Below are 7,288 nucleotides of genomic sequence, written 5' to 3' on the forward strand. Positions count from 1 at the left end.
CTGCATTTTAACAGTTGTGCATTTATCAAAAATGAATGAGAAAAATGTATAATTAGCATATCCAATCTATGCTGTTCTGGGGAATTATTTTGTAGAGAGGAGCTAAACTTAAGTCTTTTTTTTTTTTTTTTTTTTTTTAAGATTTTATTTATTTATTTGAGGCGCCTGGGTGGTTCAGTTGTTAAGCGTCTGCCTTCGGCTCAGGTCATGATCCCAGGGTCCTGGGATCGAGCCCCGTGTCGGGCTCCCTGCTCCTTGGGGAGTCTGCCTCTCCCTCTCCCACGCCCCCTGCTTGTGTTCCTGCTCTCACTGTGTCTCTCTCCGTCAAAATAAAATAAAATAAAATCTTAAAAAAAAAAGATTTTATTTATTTATTTGTCAGAGAGAGACAGTGAGAGAGGGAACACAAACAGGGGGTGTGGGAGAGGGAGAGGCTCTCAACAGCCTCCTCAGGACGTGGGCAGGACACTGGTCCTCCAAACACTGACGCTGGGGAAGCACGGAGCAAGCCAGCCCTTCTGCCTCGGCCATTCTAAGACGGTTCAAAGTACTGCTGCAGGAGGCAGGACATACGAAGCTCTCTGGATCCTTCCAACCACTGAGTCTCCCACCAGGACAGAGGAGGGAACCAGTGGCCGGATCTGTCTTCTCAAAACAGGGAGTGTCTATCCTGACACTGTGATAGACACTGTTGTCTGTCTTGAATGTCCCTCCTTGACTGGTGGTAAGCAGGGAGGGGAGTAGGGAGACCATCATCCTGGAGGGTGGATGGAGGCAGAGCAGTGAGGGCATGTGTCCTGGGGGACAGCCCCTGGCCACAGTGAGCCTTCAGTCAACAGAGACTGAGGTAATGAGGGCTGCTCCAGACCCGTGGCTCCCAATCCTCTCACACACATGCCCCCTTTCTCAGAATAAATATTTCAAAGCGAATGAGAAAAATGTATAACTGCCATATCTAATCTGTGCTGTTACAAAGAAGTATCTATTGAGGTGAAGCTAAATTTGTCTGTTTTTTAAAAGTGTTCTTTACTATCCTGAAATTTTAGATAATACAACATATGTACACACATGCTTAATATAGATAAATGAAATCTCCCACCCGTAGTATAAGAGAAAATAATTCATCATACAATACGATACTCTGACAAGACTACATTAGAAGGCACAGTGAAATAATCCCGTAATCCAAATAATCCAGTAACCCACCCGCTCCCACCTGAAGTCAGACACCGGTTCCTATTAAAAATATATGAATTTGGGCGCCTGGGTGGCTCAGTTGGTTAAGCGACTGCCTTCGGCTCAGGTCATGATCCTGGAGTCCCGGGATCGAGTCCCGCATCGGGCTCCCTGCTCAGCGGGGAGTCTGCTTCTCCTTCTGACCCTCCCCCCTCTCATGCTCTCTGTATCTCATTCTCTCTCTCAAATAAATAAATAAAATCTTTAAAAAAAAAATAAATAAATAAAAAATAAAAATATATGAATTTGGATTAAAGAGGACCACGATGCTCAGATGACTTAGAGAAGGCATAAGAAGTGCAGGGAAGGGCTCCTGGGTGGCTCGGTTGGTTAAGCGTCTGCCTTCGGCTCAGGTCATGATCCCCGAGTCCTGGGATCGAGTCCCGCATCGGGCTCCCTGCTCAGCGGAGAGTCTGTTTCTCCCTCTGACCCTACCTCGTCTTGTGCTCTCGCTCTCAAATAAATAAAATAAAATCTTAAAAAAAAAAAAAAAAAAGAAATGCAGGGAAATGAAGAGGCTGAGGCAGAGTGGACCTTCCATTAAAAATCAGTGTTAGGATTAGTATTAACAGATCAGACATGTTTATAGGTGATAAGAGGAAAGGCAATAACCTTACCTGAAGTTTGGTTAACACGCCCAGACAACGGGAGAAAATAAGGAAGTGTGACAGTCTCTTGAAGAAGCTGGGCCTTCTGTAGAAGTATAGTGTCCAGATAATACCCTGTGTTGTGACAGGAGACAAGGCAGTGATGAAGAATCCCAGAAAACATACTGAGGCCTATTGCCAATTGGGAATCTGTGTCCTTGGAGAGGAGACAGGATGTGGGGTACGGCATGGAAATAGATAATAATAGATAACACAAGACGTCTTAGAAAAGTTATGTTGTTGACCCTAACAGGGTAAACCCTGTCAGGGTAAAAGTGAAAAATAACAGGCAGCCCCCAAATAAATCATTTTATTGTGTAATTCTGGAACAGAGATCTCTTATAGTTAGGCTATGCGAAAATACAAAATTATATTGAAGAGCAATGATTTTGAATATTTTTGAAAAACATTAATGAAATTTAGTGAGATTTCTGCATTTTGTGTATCTCCACTAATTTAAGGCAATTTGGTTCTAAGTCTGTTATAAGAAACGGGCAATGAGTTAACCGCTTTTGCAGTAACTGCGTGGGTAGCTGGAAGCCCTTTTCAACTACCTATGAGGTTGGAAACACTATGGTAGAAGATGAGTTGGATGAGTTAGACCAAAAGAAATTGGTCAATAATCTCAAGACAGAATTTTTCTTCCATCAAAACCTCTCTCCGCATCCCCCGAATTACTGGGATTTCACATAATGTCTTGTAAAAACTTTTCTTATTAAAATATTGATGTATTATTGATTCTATTGGTACCGAGTAGCCTGGTGGGACATTTTAAAGTTTGGAAGGAGGCAGACAATGCTTCCTTGTGTTTTGCTGTGTAAGACTGTCATGCCCATGGCAGGATTCAAGCATCCCTGTCCCCTCCCCCAAATGCCACTAGCATTCACAATCCTTGTGACAACAAAAACACTGCCTCCCATTTCCAGAGGAAGAGGTGTTATCCAGGTAAGCATCCTGGATCAACACAGTAAAGGAAAACTCAGGTTGGGCTGTCCTTACCTGCTGCTTTATCGAGTACCTGCTCCAAGCAAGGTTCTCAGGGAATCCTCACAGTAGACCAGAAAGCCATTTTATTATCCTCATTTTATGTATAACAAAATGGAAGTCTAGAGGGGTAAAGTGACTTGCCCAACCAAGGTCAACCAGCTGGTGAGTCGTTGGCTCTGTAACTCCAGTGTTCTCATTTGTAAAATGGCTGGGAGGCAAGCACTCTATACATATTTATAAAATGAGTGAATAGGAAATGAACTAGGAGAACTGTCTGGAAGGCTTTCTTCATTCTAGCACCCAATCCAGTATGTTTCTGGAATATATAAAATCAAAAATGAACTTCCGGAGTCTGACAAACCATGGAATAAGAATTTCTACTTCATATAAGAATTAGAGGAAAAAGATCCATGTTTTGAAAGTACTAGTCATATAGTATTCCCATCCCTTCCCATATCCTTCACCCCACCCTCACTTTCCAAGGTCAAGATAAAAGTTCCCTTTAATAAAGACAATCCTTCACTCAATTATAGCACTTTACAGATTGCAAAAGCACTTCTATATGCATATTCTCACTTGAGCACCAACTAGATACACAGAGACACCAGCTTAGGGGTGGAAGGCAGACCCGGGTTCTCGGCCCCACTCAGATTCTCACATTTCCTCCCTATACTCTTCCAAGATACTGCCTAATTAGCATTGGAAGCAAGTCTTTGGCAAAGCCCTGCCCTGCACAATCTGGCTTTATGTTAAAGGTCACACTTGAACCAGCTTGGCTGGGCTTATTTCCCTTCCAAGCTTGCATTTGGCACTTAAAGGAGCTTTCCTCTTCCACTCTGAAAATACCCTGAAGATACTGCATGCCTGTCCCTAAAGGGTTGACTCAGCAGATCCTTATTCAGCCTCCTCCCTTCATGGGAACAGGTGGGAGCTGGGGTTCTACTTTAAGGAGAAGGCAACAGGCAAAAACAGAGTGTGGTAGCTGGAGATACCAGGACCATGATGAAAGCTGATCAAAGCTATCCTTGGGGCACCTGGGTGGCGCAGTTAGTTGAGCATCCGACTCTTGTGTTTCTGGCTCAGGTCATGATCTCAGGGTTATGAGATGGAACCCCAAGTCAGGCTCCATGCTCACCGCACAGTCTGCTTGAGATTCTCTCTTCCTCTCCCTCTGCCCCTCCTGCTTATTCTCTCTCTCTCTCAAATAAACACATAAATCTTTAAAAAAAAAAAAAAAAAAGCTATCCTTGTTTGGAGCTGAGCATGGAGTCTTGACCCCCCCCCCCCACCTGACCCCCAGCATCTGCAAGTGGGAAGGAACAGGAAGTTAGAAGTGGTGAAAATATCCCTGGGAGGACATTTACATGTGAAGATAAGCCAAGGACTGCCAGTCCTCCTCACAATAAACCACTGTCACTAATTGCTACTTAATTCAATCATGGTGGGGGGTGTGCATGCAGGAGAGGGGACAGTGAGGTGATGTCCACGGACCAGCTCCTACAAAATGAGCAAGGGTGGGGCTTGGTCTCTGGCAGCAAAGGAGACACCCATCTTCTTCCATAGTCCCTGGCTTGGACTCTTCCCAAAGTGTGCCACTCAGTCCCTGTCCAAGTCAAGGGTATGCTTTTGATGTCATTGTTCATGCCACCAAAAAATCAGAGCAAGAAAAAAGGCAATGCACGGCTGAGTTGTAGGCAAGGTGCAGGTGCATTCTGTGCATGTAACCTCCCCACTCTGTCCTGCTCACCCAAATGCCTCAGACAGGGTCTAACACACACAAGAGGTGCTTCGAAAGTACTTGTTCATGGAAGAAAGGAAAGGAAGAAGGCCGAAAGACAGGAGTTTGGGTGCTGGTCATCCTTTTCCCTTATGTTTGTAGAGGGCTATGAAATGTGTGAATTTCACATATGTTATCTAACTGCCTTCCAGAAGCTACCAGAACTGAACTTTTAACTAGAGCCTTGGTGTTTTAGATTAAGCAGGTTTAAAATATTCTTTGAAGAAAGTGCAATGGATAAACCCTTAGGAAATGCTATAATTTTCAGCCCTTTGAAGAATTAACTCTTGGAAACTGATGGGGCTTAGTGTAGGCTGCCCTAAAATATGCCATTTTGCATGTTGATTATTTTGAATTAAAGTTTCTTAAGAAACAGCTGGTACCAGAAGGATACTCTGACTGCCTTTGTCTCCCTGAAAGGAGGAAATATGTGAAGTCTACCTACCCTGCTAGAGGTTGGAAGGCATTCTTATCACCAGAGATAGGGAAGTCGGGACTGAGAAGGCTGTATAAACAAACTGTTACTTCTTCACTCCTTTGATACCCCAAATCCAAATCCATTTGTCAACTCTCCACAAATGATTGTTTCTCTTTGTTTAAAAGACATAAAAGCTACCTGCTTTTGTCACTTCGGAGAGTACATATTTTTAAGAGCTCCCATAGTATGAAATTACATTTGTTTTTCTCTTGTTGATCTGTCTTACATCAATTATTAGACCAGCCAAAGAACCTAAAAAGGAAGAAAAGAAAAATTTTCCTCCCCTCTAAAATCATTTTCTCAAAAGGGAGAGAGACTCCTAAAGAATTAATGGGTCCAAGAATGAAGGGGGGGAAATCGGAGGGGGAGAAGAACCATGAGAGACGATGGACTCTGAAAAACAAACTGAGGGTTCTAGAGGGGAGGGGGTTGGGAGGATGGTTTAGCCTGGTGATGGGTATTGAGGAGGGCACGTTCTGCATGGAGCACTGGGTGTTATGCACAAACAATGAATCATGGAACACTATATCTAAAACTAATGATGTAATGTATGGGGATTAACATAACAATAAAAAAATTAAAAAAAAAAAAAAAAAAGAATTAATGGGTCCAGACTATGATATTCAGTGCCTTCTCCCATTTAAAAAAGAGACACAGTCTTGCAAAAAAAAAAAAAAGAAGAAGAAGAAGAAGTAGGAACCAATCCTCATACTGATTCAGCCTCTAGTGAATCCAGGCAGCAAGGACCAGGAAATACAGGGGATAGAGGGACACGTAAACCACACCTGGAGGCTGCAGTCAGCAAATGCAGGATGGGAGAAATGTAATAAGACACATAGCACATTTCTTTTTCTTCTTTTTTTTTTTTTAATTTTATTATGTTATGTTAGTCACCATACAATACATCATTAGTTTTTGATGTGGTGATCCCCGACCCATTGTTTTCGTATAACACCCAGTGCTCCATGCAGTACATGCCCTCCTTAATACCCATCACTGGGAGCACATTTCTTCAACAACAAAAATAAGTTTAAAAATTGAGAGAGAGAGAGATAGAGGGAGACCCTTATAAGGGGTCCAGGAGAATACGTTAACCCATTGTTACAGTATGAACCATTGTTATAGTAAGAGCCATGCCATATTTGGATCCCATTACAACATGCATTTTCAAGGGGAAGTTGCTCCTAAGGGAGCAAAAATGGTTTCTGGAGGGGTGGAAAAACTTAGTTGTTTCAATGGTTTGTGGCCCTCCAAAGGGCCCCAGTACGTAAGGAAATATACAGCATATATATGTGGCATTAAAATTTCACAGAGCAGGGCAAGGAGGGATGTGATTGGGGAAAAAAATGTTTTAAGTAGCTCCTTAGAAGGCCATAATGGAAAAAGTTTTGAAAACACTCAGAACACTCCTATCGTAAAATATGAGGCAGCAGGGGAAATGTTAACTATTTACTGAGTAGCTGATAAGGTGTTAATTTTTTAGGTATGATAATGGTATTGTGTTTACATTTTTGAAAAGCCCTTATCTTACAGAGATAACTACTGACATATTTGCAGATAAAATAGAGTATGGGAGAGACAAAGATACAGACCGAGAGCGAGATAAAAGGAAAGAGAGATTCACTGATTTTTCTCCAAGCAATAGACTTCCTTCCTGTTGTGTTTGGGGGTCCATCTTTTCTTAGACTATGGTTGCCCACCTGTGGCCCGTGGATCAAACTCAGCCCGCAGTTGTTTTGTTCAATCCTCACAGTGCTTTAAAACTAGTTGAGCCAACATTTTCAATGAGAAATTACACTTGAAACTTCCTAGTTCCTGCTTCTCTTGCAAAATCAGACTCTCTGAACTTGGACAGGAGCTAAAAGGTGCCTTTGCTCTTCTGGCCACCACAGCCACCCCAGGTCATACTGGAAATGCCCACACTCACATTCTCTTCTGCCTCCTGTCTTTTCCTTCCCTAACAGCCCCTGATGTATGGAAATTATATCGTTAACAGTGGCCACCCATCCGTACCCACCAACTGTGAGCCAGGCAGTTTGGCCACATTATCTCCCTGAACCTTCTTATCGAACCAGGAGGTAGGTTCTGACATTACTTCTCTTTTACAGTTGACAACACTGAGGCTCAAAGAGGTGGGGTGACTTACTCCAGGCCACACAGCTA

Source organism: Phoca vitulina, unplaced genomic scaffold (genome assembly GCF_004348235.1).
Source record: "Phoca vitulina isolate PV1807 unplaced genomic scaffold, GSC_HSeal_1.0 scaffold6, whole genome shotgun sequence".
Classification (NCBI taxonomy): Eukaryota; Metazoa; Chordata; class Mammalia; order Carnivora; family Phocidae; genus Phoca; species Phoca vitulina.